Raw genomic sequence first — 18,558 nt, forward strand, 5'->3', positions numbered from 1 at the left:
CAAATATAGAAATTAATTGGAATTTTTTTTGTCCGCAAATAGGGAACAACCTATTTTATTACTTTTTTTATAAAAAAGTGTATTATATTACATTACAATTACATTACAAAAATGTTTCTAATTTCGTTTAAAATAATTTTCATAGTTATTTTCACGAAATTATTAATTGTCGTACATTAGCATCAGAATCCAGAATAATTTAATAAAATAAGTTTTATTAATCGCAACTAAATCTAAAAAGGAATTTTGCATATCTTTACGTTTCAAAGTCTTTTGAGCATTTTGGTATACCTTGTTAGTAGAAATTGATGTATGTGTGTGCGTGAGTGTGTAGTATGTATGTATGTACGTAAGGATACAAATTTTCGTCCACGAATTCGAGAGCGCGGATCAACGGATATAAAAGATTCAAAAAACATTCAATTTCTATTGATGGTTAGTTTTTGGCAAAGGCAGGATCATCAATTTAGAACATACGAGACAAATAGTGCAAAATGGCAATTCAGTTTTTGAGAGAACGGAGTCGTCCGATCTGAATGATTCAAAAAACATTTTATTTGTATTGACGAAATGAACAATTGGATACATTTTTAGCAAGGCAGGTCCAGAGGCTTCGGAAACTTAATTATAAAAGTAAAAAATGCCAATTGGCGATTCAAAATGATCATTAGACATATGCACATCAAATTATTGGATATTTTATAGAGATTTTAATGATAAGTACAAATTTTGTTTACACTGTCTTAGATTAGATCTAATATAATATTATCATGTTAATTGTTAAACTAAGAAGATCTCATTGGAGTTCTTCTTAGACATCGCTCTTAAATATTGTCAATTTAGCTCATAGGAATCTTTATGTATTTCTGATTGCTAAATAAAACAGAGCTAAAAAAATGTTTACATTTCTATGGGTTCCGAGGACCAATGTTTATCCGTTATGACACAGCGTTTACGCGCTTCGATATATTGTCTCTAAAACAGCTACGCAGCTCCATTGCTTTAAAAAAAGTTCAAAATTTTCAAAAAAATCAACATGTAAAAAATTAATTTTTGTCATAAAAGTCAAATTTAAAAAAAAATCAAAATTTCCATAGTGTAATTTTTCAAAGTTTTCAAAAAATTTGAAGCTGTTTTAAAGATTTTAATTTTCGGTACGGAAACTTCCAACAATTTTCCGGGACGATGCCACTTACCACTAGTTAAACAATATAAAATCATTACAATATCACCAACTACGCAAAATACCTAATCCATGTGGGTGGTTCCTCATCGTCGCGCACACACAAAAAATTGTAACAAAAATTACCCCCAAACAAAACGCCCCTTCTCGAAGTTCGGTAACCGCGCATGCCCGCCCGAAGCCGGCGTCGAACACGTGCTAGGAGAGCGTCGTCTATAGAAGACCCTCCGAGGGAACGAGCGAACGAGACTTGTCGGCGATTCGCATTCATTCTGAGGTTACGCGTCGAAGTGAACGCACGTCGGCCGAAGCTCTGGGAAAACGATCGCGGGAATAAAGATAAATAGATACATAAAAATAATTATTTTTTTGTATACAAATATTTTTGTGAAAATTAATGACATTAATGATAAATGAATTTTGTGTGCTTTTATTGACAATATAAAGTGTCGTTTAAAATAGAGCTGTTTTAATTCCTTTATTGATGTGTTTATGCTCTATTTAAGAACTTGATAAAGTGATTGAATTCCACTTAGTGTTTTTTATATTAGCATATATATATTTAAAAAAAAAACTGTTGTGGTGAATTTGTATGAACTGTAGTGCAAGAACTGTTACAATTTGTTTGCAGAAGAGTTTGTGAAAATTTTGGGTCTCTACTAAACTTGTAAGTTTTTTTGAATTTCTAAGCATGCTAATAAATAATAATTATTCGTAAATAGTGAAAAAAAAATTAAATAGAGTAAAAATTTTGGTTAAAATTTGAATTATAGAGTAAAAAATTTTAAAGTAAAAATTTCAAAAAAAAAAAAAAACAATGGAGGTATCTCATTGGAGGTAAATTCATCAAAGCCACATAGTTAAAAATGATAATATTTATTCTGATTATCTATCTATATCTATGTATATCGAGAAAAAAAGGGTAAAATATTATTTAGGAATAAAAAACAATGAAAGAAAACAGTACAAATATATTAAATATATAAAATATATAAATATTTTAATGAATGAACAATTAAAAAAATAAATAGAAATTAATAGAAATAAGTAAAAAAAAAACAAAAATAACAATATGCTTAAAAATATTAAAATTTCAAATAAAATTTTATCTTTATATTCAAATAATTTTTATATAAAATTTACAAAATAATTGTAGTAATTACGATTATTTGCATTTTCTAACGAAAACAGTACAAGAATTATTAACAAATTGAATAGAAATAGTAGGTTTATAAATATTAAAATTTTAAATAAAATCTAATTACCATTTTACAAGATAATTGTATTCATTATCATTCATTTGCATTTTCCAACAAAAACAATACAAGAATAATAATCAATAAAAAAATTCATCATAATTTTATAAGTTTATCACAATTGTAGTAATTATAATCATTTTTCTTTTCTCTCCTTTTTTATGAGTTTGTATGAGTTTGAAACTAAATTTTTCATAATAAATTTTTTTTGGCAGAAAACTTGATAAAGTGATGAATTTAGTTCCGAAACGTCGTAATTTCGGAAACTAATAGTATTTTTAGTTTATTTATTTAATTATTTGACCCCGGTTACGCATTTACCCACCTACATATCATTTTTTACATTCTACACTATTCTTTTTATATCATATACAATCTCTATATATGTATATGTCTATTATTATATACATATGTACATCCTATTCTATACAATTTTTACTTTTTAACTGACCTTCTTCATTCTCTCTCTTCTAATCTTTTCTTCATTCTCTCTTCCAATCTCTTCTTCATTCTCTCTCTCTCTTTTAATCTCTTCTTCATACTCTCTCTTCTAATCTCTTCTTCATTCTCTCTCTTCTAATCTCTTCTTCATTCTCTCTCTTCTAATCTTTTCTTCATTCTCTCTCTTCTAATTTTTCTTCATTCTCTCACTTCTAATCTTTTTTCATTCTCTCTCTAACTTCTTATCTTCTAACTTCTAATTCTATTCATCTTCTATCTTCTTTTATTTCTTCATTCTTATTTTGTTCTTCGTGTGTTCTTATATTTTGCTTCTCACTCCTAATTCAACTCAACTATTCTAATTCTGTGATTTTTAATTTAAGAACAAATTTTTCTGCCAATGCTAGGACCCGACAGTGGTTTTTTATTTATTTGATTAATTGTTCGAAAAAGAAACAAGTATAAAAAAATAATATAACGTCAGTAAACATTTTAAGTAAATTAAGGTATGCTTTCTACGATTATGAATATTTTATTGTTAATAAATATATAATATAATATAAAATAATAACGAAAATAAAATAAAATATATTTTACTATCTCTAATTTTAGGAATTAACACATTCACAAGATTATTAATCAGGAAGATTAACAACGTTCCTAAAATATATTATCATTTCGAGAATATTCGAATTTGATTGAATAAAGTGCCTTTTCATGTCCGTATAGTAGAGAGTTGTTCCAAACCCGGTATAGTGAAATATTTATGAATGAACGTGAAAACGATCTCGAGCCACGTGCTACGACGTAACACAAAACGTAGTATTTTTACGCTAGAAAGAATGCGTTCGGCGTGAATAAACCTGTCCTACTGATATAGTTTTATTTATTTTATTAAAAAATCATAAATAACTAGTTGTAAGTGGTATTTTGTCTTAAGTTGTATGAACTTCCCGTGATAATTGACTTAGTCGACCGAAATTGAGATTTTGCTATTTAAATAAAAAAAAAATAACTATTTGTTTCAATATTAATGAAAATTAAAAATTTCAATTTTCAACTAAAATCTCTTCAACACATGTATAATATATGTAGTAATATTAATTATAGTGCACAAAGACGTGCTTGTAAGTCCTAAAATTGCAGCCAAGCTACTATTGTAGAATGCTCATTAAGTGACACAGATACAAAAAATCTATTTAGTTAATTCTTAATTAATTTCTGTGAACATCGTACAAATCCACAAACTCGAGATAGTAAAATTTTTGCGAAAACTGTTACAAAGAAAGCATTTTTTTTTTGCTAATTCCAAAGAAATCGGATCTTGGGCGATCATCTGGCAAACCTCCTCCTTATCGAGTTTATTCCAATATCTTTTAATTTTGTGAAATTGGTTCAGTCGTTTTTGAAAAAAACGTTGAAGAAATTCAAATTTTGACTTATCACATCACAAAAGCGACTTTTAACACAAAATTTGACAATCACATTTTTTGAAACTTTGGTGAATTTTTAAAATAGTAAGTTTAACATTACTTTGAATAGAGAACGTGTCCCTATCATCATCATTTTTATCAAAATCGTACAATTTTTTTTCAACTTTTAATTATGATTAAACGGCCTGGCCAATCTTTGACAAAAAATAATAAGCACGATAATTGAATTATATATTTTAAATACTTTTTGAATTTTCTAAATCGATTCAGAATTTTTTGCTAAAACTAACGAACAAAATTGAAACGATTTTGAAATCTTCGACGAAAGGTCGAAAATCAGTATACACACAAACTTTTTTCAAATTTGGTCTCAATTGCTTCAGAATGACTTCTCCTTCGGAAAGTTAATTGTGCATATTATTATTAATGTCTGATAAACCGACGAATTAATTAAAACTAATTAAAATGTATGAAGTTGTAATTAAAAAGAGCCAAATAATCAATAAAAATACACTTTTTATAATTAACTTTTAATTTAAATTAATTTGTTTTAATTTTAATTAACTATTAAGAAAACTTTATTTTTAGATTATTTCAAGGTGTTTTTTAAGGTACACCTAAAAAGGAAACCAATCGTCAATTTGTTGAATCAATTTTGTAGTAATAAAAAATATTTTATTATTATTGAGTGTCCAAAGTCAAAAGTATATAATTTTAATATAAAGATTAATTACTTTGTTTAATTTATACTAAATAAAATGTCTAATTGCACACAACCATATATGTCGTTAAATAAATTAATTATTAAGCATTATTACTTTCAAGATTATTACTTACATTTTCTCATCTGAATCCAACACGTTTTTCAGGTTTCGAATCGATATCTTTTACCGAAATACTTGTTAAAAGCTTTGATAAATTCACTGAAGTAATATCAGAATGTGATAATGATTCTCGATTTTAATTAAAAATTTAATAAGATTGCTTCGGAACTAATTATAAAAAAAATTAAATGAAACAAGAACGCATATGTGAAATAAACGGAAAGAGCCACCAATTAGCCTCACAAGATATCATGTCCATCGCAATCAAATAAATTTTAATTGGCCAATAAATATCTTCAAGACTTTACGTGCCTCGTAAAACTGAATTTATACATTAGTCAGTGTGTTTATATATTTTATACACATATAAATGTGTGACTGTGTTATGTGGGACAACCGCATTATTATAAAATTATTTATTTACCAAAAAGTATGGGCCTAATTTTAGCATCTTCTAATTTAAATTTTTGAATTCAATAGAAACAACATACAGGATACGGATTATAATAAAAATATACGCTAATAAAGAATAAAAATCAATTTTAATTAATTGTACATTAATTTATGGATATACTGATATACATTATTATAAAATTATGTATTTATTAAAAAGTATAGGGTTAATTTTAGCATCTTATATTTTAAATTTATTGACTTCAGTAGAAACAACATACATAATATGAACTACTATAGAGACATACATTAATAAAAATATAAGAATCAATTTTAATTAATTTTACATTATAATTTATTAATGCACAATGTTAATCAATTAATAAATTAATTAAACATTAATGTATATATGTATTAATTAATACATTAATATTAATATGTATTAATTAATACATTAATTAATACATTAATTAATTAATGTTAGTTAATAGACATACATTAATAGATATATGTTGTTAATTTTTATTTGAGTTTTTATAGGTATCATAGATAAGAAAATAGGTATAATCTTTTTAATTTTACTGGATAACTAAAGATAAACAAACAAAAATAAAAAAACAAAATGAATTCTCTGTCCCGATAAGAAAATATTGAATAGGTGTGAAAATCTTTGTATTAATAATTATTTTTTATGTATATTTTTACACAATATTGCATATTATTTTGTAGTCTGATAATTAAACTATAATAACAGTTGTATTTATGAAATTAAATTGTTAAAAAAATTAAGGGAGGCGCAACAATTTTTTTTATAATACAGTGGGGGTGGGGTGGTACGAAATGATTGGCAACCATTGTCTTAAGTCATGATAATATTTTTTATGATAACCGGTTTTATACTGAATTTTGACCTAATGACGAAATTATTTGTATCATAAGAAAGCGATTTTTATTACATAAAATTTCTTGAAATAACAATAGAACTAATATTGCTTTTTCGGTTATAGTTACTCTAGTTATATTTAATTGATATTTCCTGGATTTTTTAATAATTTGTAAGGGTTTCTTTTCCAAACAAATAATCCAATAAATAAAAAAGTTTTTTTGTAGATGTTTAATTACGACGTTTCGGAACTAGGTACGTTCCATCATCAGGTTCTTTTTTCAAGAACAATATTTAAATATAGAATACTCTAGTTTAAATATAGTATACATAGCTATAACATAGCATACATACGATAATATATCATCTTATAGAGAAAACATTGTATTTGTACCATCTGTAATAGTCATAAAATATAATTGTTTCATATCTATTATATAGGCAAAATTAAGTCAGTTGCGGGACTATGATTTATATAAACAATTCCGAGATGTAATTTATTTTTTATATAGAGCAAGAATCTGAGTACTATATATATAGATATTTGAATTTATATATATAAACACGCTTCCTAATTACATTGAACTTGCTAATTAAATCGAACCAAACATCGTTAGTGTCTAATTAAGGACCGCATCTGTTGTAAATCATTCCTTATATATATATATATATAAATATATTTATATATATATGTATATATATTTATTTATATTATACATATAGTCGAATTTACGTACGCAAAGCTAAGCTTGATAATTAGATCTGGCTCATAAGTGAAGCGATTCTATGCGCTAACTCTAATTGATTAGCTTCACAGTGTTTCCAAACATTTATTTGAATAAAATTCATATTAAATAGTTTATTAATTACTTATAGAAGCAATTTGCATATTTACGCAAATTTACAACAAATATAAATTTATATAATAATGGGTAGAAAGCAAAGCCTTAGGGCAGATTCGTTAAACTCCAACTCAATTTAGGGAAGAATAGTATGAGAGGTTTTCCATTGTCATTTCACACCGCAATAACATAAACATATTTTTAATTCATATTTTCAATTAAAAATGGACATCACTGCTGCCCTATATCGGGTTGTCCAGAGTGGGGTTCGAACTAACGAGACCTTCCAAACAAGTTCATGAGCTATTACACCATGAAACACTCAAAAATTTATATATTCTAACTATTGTATTTATATAATATAAATAATATTTTGTAGATTCATTTTATATGTGGGACTTGTAGAGTCCAAGCGCTGGCTTGTAATTATGAAACTTTAAAATAAAACATATATTTTGAAAGGAAAAAAAGCGTATATAAATTATTTTACGTTTATTTATTTAACATAATGTTGAAACTACATTTTGGATAATGGATTAAAATTGTTTAAACTTAAGACTTGATGTTTCTATGAATTATTTAGTTATTTTTTAATCTATTGACTCGATATAACATTACTATATTTGAATTTTGTGTGCGACGCTGAAATAAAACTGTTAAAACTTAAAAACTGAACCTTTTTTTAATTAATTACTTCTTTTTTAATCTATTGACTAGATATAACATTTTTCTATTTAGTATTGTATAGTTTGAGAATATACAATTCTGAGTTTTTTTTTTTAATTAATTAGTTCTTTAATAAATTAACTTTTATATTGACTGGAAATAACAAGATTTTTTGAGTTTAGTTTGTGACGTTGTATAGTTTGAGAAGATGTATCCTGAATAATTAGAGGCTGTAGTTTGATTTGAACCGGCGGAGTATAAATAATGGGTTCCAAAAGTCGTTTTTGATAATTGCCACCAGATACGAACACATATGTATCCTTCTCGTTAGTAACACTCATAATTGGCCGAGAATAAGCCGATATATATATATATATATATATATATATATATATATATATATATATATATTATGCGTCAAGGGTGTCCAATTATGTCGAAAGGTATGAATAAAAAACGCGTTCTTACTAACGGGGACTTTACTAGAGAAATAAGCCCAATTTAACAAGTACAATACTCGAATATAAATTACAAGCTAGTTGCCCTAGATAAACGATAAAACCCAGGACATTTTAACTCATTTATTGTAAAATTAAAATTTCTAATGTCACGATTTATAATTTAGAAAAATCTAATAAGTATACCCTCTGTTTTACACAGATGGTAGGTTTCATAAAAAACCGAAAAATTCACTTTTATATGAAAAAATCGAAAATCACTATAAAAAGCTCTCGGATAAATATTATATATTTATAATACTTATCCGAAGTATTTTGTTATTATTTATGAAAACAAATACTCTCTCTACAATTCTAAATAGAATTAATACATCGACAAACATTTCAAACAAAAGGTCCTTCGTTAAGAATTTATCAAGATAATTATACCCATCATGCCTTAAGACAAATTGCTGGAACTTTGGACAAAGAGCCTTAAAATTATTTGAAAACTTTAGAAAAAATGAGATTTTTGAATTTTTTTTAATTTTTTACATTTAAAAAAAAAATCAATTTTCTAAATTATAAATTTATCCGTATTTTCAAAATGGCTCATCCTGCTTTGTCCAAAAACTAATCAGCACGTCTCCTTGTCAATAGGAATCGAGTGTTTTTTAAATCATTCAAATCGGTTGATCCGTATTTTCGAAATCTTCGACGAAAATTTGTATCCGCACACACACACATACACACGCACATACATGCATTTTTTCTAAGGTATGCTAAAATGTTCTGAAATTTCTGAAAGGTAAAGATATGTAAAAATTATTATCCTTAGGAGTATAAGAGAATATCAGAATAATATTTAATAGGAGATTTTAATTATAAAAAAATTGATATATTTAACTTTATAGATAATTTCTAATCTAAATATATTTAATAGATACTTTGATAAGATTTTATCAAAAATGTTGTAATTATCTGAATATAAATAAATATTTTCACCCACTTTAAAGTTTAAGAGAATATCACAATTCACAATCAAGTCTAATTAAAATGATTTTTTATGCAAATTTTGACCTTGATTTGATTTAAAAAACGTAGTATTTCATTATTATAAAAATCAAATTGAGGTCTCTTCCTCTAATTGATCGAATAATCAGTTAGAACAAAAAGTCCTTCGCTCCGATTTTATCAAGTATATTATATGTATCTGGATATAAATAAATATATCAAACGAGTTAAGAGTGTAAGAAGAGAATATCACAATTATGTCTAATTAGAGATGCTTTTAATTACAAGCGTAGATTAATCAAAACCAGTTTATTGGTTTCAGAATTCGTTTCTCTAGTTTCGTTTAATTTAATATCTGTCCTCATTAGACAGGCGAGATCAAAGCAAGCCATGTAAATACATTAACACAAATGCAACCCGTAAACACATTTTATAATTAATTATCGTTTGCCATATTATAATTGCTATTATTTTGACTTTAGAAAATACAATGATTAATAGATTTGTTTTAAAGATAAGTTTTAATTAATGCTCAAGTAGGTTTACAATAATTTATTGAAGCAACCGCGAGGAACTTTCTCAATCATATAAGGTATTTATGGTAAAAATTTATGATTAATAGTACGGGTATAAAATGTCATGGATTAATAATTGTGAGAATAGACTTATAATTATCATTATTTATTGACTTTAGGAGTATTTTTTAAATATTTTGTCAAATAAGAACTTTATATAAAATAAAATTTTGAAATGCTCGTTGTAGTTTACATTTTCTTTATTTAGAAAAGAAGTAGAAAAGATTTTATTAATTAAATTAATGCTTATATTATGTATTAAAACTACAAAATATCGGACTGCAAAATTCTCACCAAACTGTTGATCCACGACTATCTCTCTTCACTTATAAATTAAAATTAATTCACTAACAAAATACATGTTTGATGCGTCAATAACGATTGGTTTTATAAGTGTAATACTAAAAATATATATAAATGTGACATTATCTTCTAATTTATGATATTGTTCATTTCTTTTCGAGTCTATTAATATTTATATTTTTTATAAATCGTTTCTTTTGAATAAGCAGTACTTTAGTCTAAGTAGCCTTCGGTCAGTTAGTGTTTTAATTGATATATCCGAAATGTCACCGTTATTATTTTGTTGGCTGAATGCCATAAAAGAGCAGATTTAATTAACGGCTGCAAAGATGATACATATTACGAACCAGGGATATTTTAAAACATCGTTTATTATCTAAATAATGCTTACGTATTATTTTATTCAATATAATTAGTAAAAATAGAAATAATTTGGGCATTTTAGTTAATTTTAAATTTTGAGATATATAATTCAAAAGGTAAAGCGCGCACAAAGACTAAGTGGAAATAATTAATTTAAAGTCAAAATTTAAATTTTTTGTTCTTCAATATTAAAGCAATTTATAATATGCTGTTAAAAAGATTTTTGTCACAATGGACAGATATTTTCATATTCTAAGTAACTTGTAATTACTTTTACTACATAAAATATTCAGATTTTAGTACACGGTACAAATGTTTAATTTGTTTTATTATTTTCAAGGAACAGGGTAAATATTCTTCTGATTCAGGCATTTTTCATTAAATCGAGATTTGTACTACGATGTAACTTTAAAATGTTTATTTATCTATACCGATTTCTTTGTTGATATCGGTACGCATACACGACAAATCTCTATTCACATACACGACGACTAATCACAATCGACCCGTATAGAAATAATCTCATCGAGAGCGAATGACGAACCGTTCGGGCGTAACGGACTTCCGTTGCATTTGTACGGATTTACACCCTAGTCGCGCATATAGAAGTTTTACTTCAAAAATAATTTAAGTGTTGAACAATAGATCGCGCGCAATACGTAGGTGTTCTATAATAAAATATTTCGGTAGCTCAGTCAGTTCAAGCTTTTGCTTCTACTTTTTGCGCTCGGTTTTATAGATAAGTAAAAATGATCAGGTTTAAATCCCGTCAGCGTATAAATTATATTTTTTAATTAAATTCAATGTTTGAATAGTAAATATATTGCAAGAATATTTATAAATATTAACTCATTGTATATATTTTAGGAATCAAAATTTATATATTGGAGTATCAAGGAGTGGTTGTTAACCACGATTTTATACCAGATTTATTGCCAGCTCCTTAGTGAATTGATTTTAGTGACCTTTCCTACAGTTTTAATTTCATTAGCATTACTTTGAATGTAAATTTATTACTTACACAATATTTAAAACAATAACAAAATATTTTCCATTCTATTTTTAAGCAAACCCTCCAGGTGGTGTACATTTATCCACAACCCTTTTACACGAGCACTATGTACAAATTCAGATAACGTGTGCCCCTGGCTGCTTACTAGATATTTGTTGAGTTCAAATCGATTTTGGAACTCTAAACTGTGCTGATTGCTGTAAACAAGCCCTGATAGCTTTCCGTCTGTCCGTACGTCTGTCCAATGGCTCGTTTGGCAAAAGGATTCGATCTGCGAAACTCGATGATGGGTATATTTGCTCAACGTGATATGATAACATGTACCGATTTGGATGCTATTTACTTGTTTAATCGGATAATTGGATAACATTTTGATGTAAGTTGATGGAACAATTGAAAATGCAAGTGCAGGCCTTTTGTAACGTCGAAGGTTGAGGAAGAAAGCGTACAAGCAAAAAATATTGTTAATGAATGAATAAAAACAATGGAAGCTTGGTATGGTAATGTTTATGAATAATGGAATAATTGGCATTTCTTTTTATTTTTATTTTACTTTATTAATTTTGCTGTTGTGGTTTTAAACAATAGATGTTTTTATACTAAATAATACTACTATATTTTTATACCACTTTGCATTATAGGATAATAAATTAATTGATAGTAAGTGGTCTATGGCATCGTGCCTTAAGGCATATTGCTGGAACTTTCCGTACCGTAACGAAATGTTCGAGGAATATTAAATTTTTTCGAATAGATTAATATAAATATTGTAACATTGTCTAATATCTATAAGAATTATATAAACTAATTCGCAAAGTTGAAATTGTTTGTTCAAAGTATACTAGAACTTTAGTCAGAATTAAAATTAAAATCTAAATTATTTTCAATATACAAAAAATCCAAAACAAATTATTTTGTTGAAACAAGCAGAAAGTTCTTTGAATAATTCAAATCGGACGCTTAGTTCCCTCAAAAACTGCCATTTTTCACACAATGCATCTTGCATCTTCGAAATGGCTGGACCTGCCTTTGACAAAAACTAATCACCTCTTTTCCCAATCATTACAAATTGAATGTTTTTTAGATCATTCAAATCGGATACTCCGTTCTCTCAGCACATCTCCCTATCAATAGGAATCGAATATTTTTTGAATCATTCAAATCGGTTGATCCGTGCGACCGAGAACGTGGACGAAAAATTGTATCTATACATACAAACATACACACAAACACATCCATTTTTTCTGAGGTATGTCAAAATTTTCAGAAACCTTTAAAATGTGAAGAAATATAAAAATTTTAAATTTCGATTTTCGGACTATTACAATAACTTACCCTATGGGAAGTTAATTAATTATTTACTTGAATAGTAGCAAAAATTACTCATACTTTTAATACTTTATTATAATAGTAGAGATAGTATTTACTCTCAGTTAATAGACATAGCTTGCACTTCAGCCTTTGATAAAAAATCAGGAATAGAGAAAAAAGTTTTCCAGTTGTTAATTAATAATTATTGTCAATTTAAATAGTGAGCTTGTAGTTGTTGAGCAATAAGAGCTTCGATCTTCCTTAGCTAGCCTGATATCAAACTGTAATGATATCGTTTTTACTTGAAAGTATAGATTACCAGGCTTGCAGCGTGACATTAAAATTATATCATCGGTATTAGAGAAATTCTAATTCATGTAGAACGCAACAACTTATCGAACAGTAAATTTCTAATCAAATTTTAAGAAGAAAAAAAAATTGCGCATGCTCCAGAATATTATTGTTTTGGTCTGAAAAACTATTTTATATTGAAATAAATATTCAGCCCTTTGAATTCGTATATATTTAAAAAGCCTGAGCTTAAAATATATAACTAATGTTCATTTGACTAGTTTTAATGCTTATAACACATATTCTCTGTGAGCGCAGTTTCGATCCTAAATTTTGGAACTTTTCCCAAGTAGAAATCAATCATGCCGCAATATAGTTTTTTAAGTAAGCCCTATATAGTTTTTCAATATTGCCATACTATATTTCTGTTAACATTTTCCCATATAAAACCAATATTGAAACCAATATGGGCGCCATATAATCCCAATATTAAACTCCCATTTAAAACCAATATATAAGCTCAATATATATAATCAATATTTGCCTCACATTAAAAACCAATGTAAACTTTATATAAATAAACAATATTTTCCTTAAATAAAAAGCCAATTTGAGAAATTGTAGTTTCGAGTCATAATTATTCGAGTAATATTAGATTTTTTTGGTAAAAAAATTGACTTTCTATAATTTTACGTCTTTGATAATTATCCATGACATATGAAGAAGAAATATTTTGCTCTGATCTATTCAAAGCGCTTTTTCGGTTTGCCCATAATTAATGCCTCATACTTTTTATGCAAGTCGATTGTATACAGTTACGCGATGTTCCATCAGTTCTGATAAATTATGTTTTTGTATGTAATTATACGAATCGTTTTAAAAATCATTAATTGCGGATGCCATAGAGATATAATGTGCTGCGATCGATAATGTTATTGCCAATTATTGCAATCAATAATTAATGCTTGTAACCATCTTGATTGATTGCGATATATGTCGAATGCGAAAATGTTACATGTATAAGCCATTTACTACAAGCAATGATGCATGCGATTTCCTTATTTTCAAAATTATGGATTTTAATTAAAAATTTGAAGAGGTTGAAAAAATATTTATAGTGTTAACTTTACGAAGGTTTGTATCAACTCATATATCATAAAATGATTAATAATGACGAATACTAGAAGAAAACTAGAAAGCTGTTTTTATTGAATTGCAATTCTCATTGATATAGCATAAACATGTGTTTAGGTTAAGCTTTTTATTAGGCTTTATTTTAAGAACAACATTTTATTTAAATTAAATATAATTAGATATTGATGTAATATTGAAAAAAGTGCATATATATATATATGTATATATATATTTGTCCCGATTTCTATTGAAAGTAGACTTATTAATGAACGCGTGCAGTTGCAATTTATTTCTAAACAATGGCATAAATTTCCTGGTAATTTCTCTATTACTATAATTGTATATAAATAAATAAATAAATCCATATATATATTTATATTTATATATATATATATATATGTACGTATATATATATATATATATATATATATATATATATATTGAGAACAGAACATTATTCGGAGACGATTTGCCAAATCCTGTTTCATTATAATTAATATTGTTTCATTAACAAAAGAGGTGATACCTCCTTAGTCTGCGAAAATTAACAGGCGATACTTGAAGATATTTTAAAATTTATTTCTACTTAATAATATTAATTTCTAAAATGTTAACATTACCTAACTTTACTCTATACAATCACATGTAAACAAAAGTGGTGACACATCCCTAATATATTTATCATATCTATTTGATTTTTGAACAAATTAATTTATGTTATATCTCATCATTACTTTTAAGATAGCATGAATAATCTCAAACATGAAATAAATCAATATAGCAACAAACAATAATCACAAATGAATAAATAAATATTCTATTAGATAGAATGTTCAGACTTGCATGTGTTGGGTTTACAATATTAATGTTAGAAACTCATTTCTAAGTAACCACTACAAATGTATCAACATTTATTTATTCAACTAATTAAAACCAATCAAACGTAGCGTTCTGGTAATTAAAACGATAAACTCGCGTAATTATGCTTTGGAGGTAATACTTAACGAAATATTAATTATCGCGCTCACATTCACAATTATAATATTATATATATATATATATATATATATATATATATATATATATATATATATATATTTGGAACAATGGTTCTCAAAATTACCAACTAACAATCCCGGAAATCAATTCATTATCATTAAAATCATAGGAAAGTTTTTTGAATATTCTAATGATTTGGAAAATATGAATGAGATGTATAGAATTCAAAAAACTATATTAGAATATTGTAGAGGATAAAGAATTTATTTGTAAATAAAAAATAGACCGATTAACCCTTTTGCTATGAGTGCCATCTATGAGCGACATCCAGTATATCGACATTTGCTTCAAGATTTATTACTTCGAATTAAGTTATTTCTTATTGTAAGTTCTAGATGTCTTAGTTCTATAGATGTGCAATTTTTAATATGAAACACATTTTTATGAATAATTATATAAAAATTTCAAATATCAAAAATGTTGTGTAACAAATAGTTGGGCGAATTGGTGGCTCGTATAGCAGTGTCACTCCTGCGGAAAAAAACGCCGTAGAGAAAGGGTTGAAAATAGTTCTTGGGCGCGATATTTAAATCGCAATTATTTTCTAGTTTTGCTTTTGTATACGTAGATAAGAAATATTAAGATATACTGACACATTTTTACTCAGAATTTTAACCAGAAAGAGCTGACGCTGAATGTTGACTATTTTGGAAAGATAAAATTTCTCTTCATTGATAGTTTGAAGAATAATTTATAGTATAATATAAATAAATGCTATAAATTTGCAATTATTTGTTTCTATATATAAATATAAATATGTACTTATGGATTTAAGTATGTATTCAGATATACATGCACATCAATCGTGAAAGTGTTTCACGTGCAAATCAGACAACCAATTAAAACTAATTGCATGCGCTTAATATAGAGAACTACGTACATACTCAGAGTTAATTAATTTTCTAAAGTCGAAATTCTAACTATCTTACCATAAGGCTGCACCTATATTTGAAATAATATAAATAATGATGAAGAAAACTCTAAGGTTATTTATAAAGGATTTTTTTATCTATTCTATATCATGATGTCCAATAGAAGACATCAAGGGATTTTTAATGTCAGCAAGACTGCCTGATATCGTTTGCTTCAAAAGTGTCCTAAAGCTGCCTTGGGACTATTCGAACAAAATAATACACAACTATTTAAATATGAATTCAAGAGCAGAAATTGTTAAAAATAGAACTCATCAGCCATTAATTAAATTAATAAACCTAGACACTTAGTAAAAATGTTATAACATCATCATCAATTGCATTAAACTAGACAGAAAAATCCAGGAGGATTTTAAAGTAGAAACAGCCAATATTGTAAAAAATGGGACTTTCATTGTAAATTTGCCTAATGAGATCAGAAGTTCGAAGTCCATTAGGTCCAAGTAACTTATAGAATTTTGCTGTTTAATAAAAAATAACAGGAAGTTAGTAACTTATGAATTACTTATTTGAAAAAAATATATTACATTTTAGAATACAATTAAAGGTTGGAAGCAGGAGGATTTTAAAGTATAAACAGCCAATATTGTAAAAAATTAGGACTTTTATTGGAAATTTACCTAATCAGATCAGAATATTGAATTCTATCAGATCCATATAACTTATATAATGTTGCTATTTAATAAAAAGTAACAGCTTATTTGAAAATTCAAAAAATATATCACATTTTTGAATAACAAACGAAGGTTTGTAGTCTTTGATATATCGCATCTACTTAGTTCATCATTTTTGCAGAAACTAATTTCATTAGATTATGAATAAAATAATACCGATCAATGAGTATCACACTCTCTTAATTTTTTTATGGCAGTGTCTTTTTTTTCATTTATATTATAATTTAGAAAATATATATTTCATTAAACCGTAGGATTTGTGTCCTATATATCTGTTATTAAAAACAATAATAAGTATTTAAAATATAGAGTTTTTTTTTTAAATATAGTGTATGCTAGTGACAAATATTTTGCAATGATTTATTAGATTATAATCTTATTTTGATAAAAAGTATTTTTGAGACAGTTTGAGGCATCGCGAAGTCTAATTAAAATTCATCTAAATAAGTAAATATGATATATTTAGAACAAAAGATAAAGTTTATTTTTAAAGTTTCCACGATTATTTTTATATTTTTATATTATCTTTTCATTAACTCGTATTATGGCATTTGAAAGCATTGATAGTCATGCGAAATTTTATGGCATATTTTGCAAGAGGCGTTATCAAGCGTAATAAAGACACTGGCCGTTGCGAAAAAAGAAATAGCGTCTAATTTATTATTTTATTGCCCGCACTAATTGTAATTATATCGAGGATATTGCGTTGTAATTATGTAATCATATTCTGCTCCTTCGTTATATGTCTTGAATTTAATTAATATTAATATTAAATATTTATCACGAGCTCTGATCTATAACAGTGGGGTCTGATTTAATTTGAAAAATATGATTTATTTCAATTAAGAAGCGATTATTAAAAATATACTAGATACTAAAATGGGAATATATAGAGATCATATCATTATCAGCAGAATTCAATTACACTTATATAACAATATGTGTTAATATATGTAACATATGTATCTGTAATTTAATCACTACAAGAAATTGGAAGCTTGATTGTACTGTTGTTCAAAATAAGATCAAAATAACATCTGACATTGACACTGCATTATATATAATATACTTTGAATAAGTATGAAATAACCAGGTACGACTTGCATTTTGCCTTAAGGCAAATTAAGATTTAGTATATTTGTTAACAATTTTCATGAAAAACTATTGTAATTCTTATTATTTGCTTTCATAAGCAATAAGATATACAAGTGTACGAAAAGTCGCTTAGGACATAAGACAGTGGATGTTTTTCTAAAGATTAATGATTTTTTATAATCGAACCACTTTTCGTAGGCCTATAATATAATATTTTATGATATTCTTTAAGACTGTGAATCTAAGGCTATGCAAGTTTTTTTAAAATTGTCACATAATACGACGACTAATCACAATCGACCCGTATAGAAATGATATCATCGAGAGCGAATGATGATCATTGGCACTCGACTAGGCCGTAACGCACTTCCGTTGCATTTGTACGGATTTACACCCTAGACGCGCTTAAAGAACTTCAAAACTGATCTGCACGATTA

This window comes from Ctenocephalides felis, unplaced genomic scaffold, assembly GCF_003426905.1.
Source record: "Ctenocephalides felis isolate EL2017-DRISC unplaced genomic scaffold, ASM342690v1 CF-g0.4_SCAFFOLD_01492, whole genome shotgun sequence".
In the NCBI taxonomy this organism is placed as follows: domain Eukaryota; kingdom Metazoa; phylum Arthropoda; class Insecta; order Siphonaptera; family Pulicidae; genus Ctenocephalides; species Ctenocephalides felis.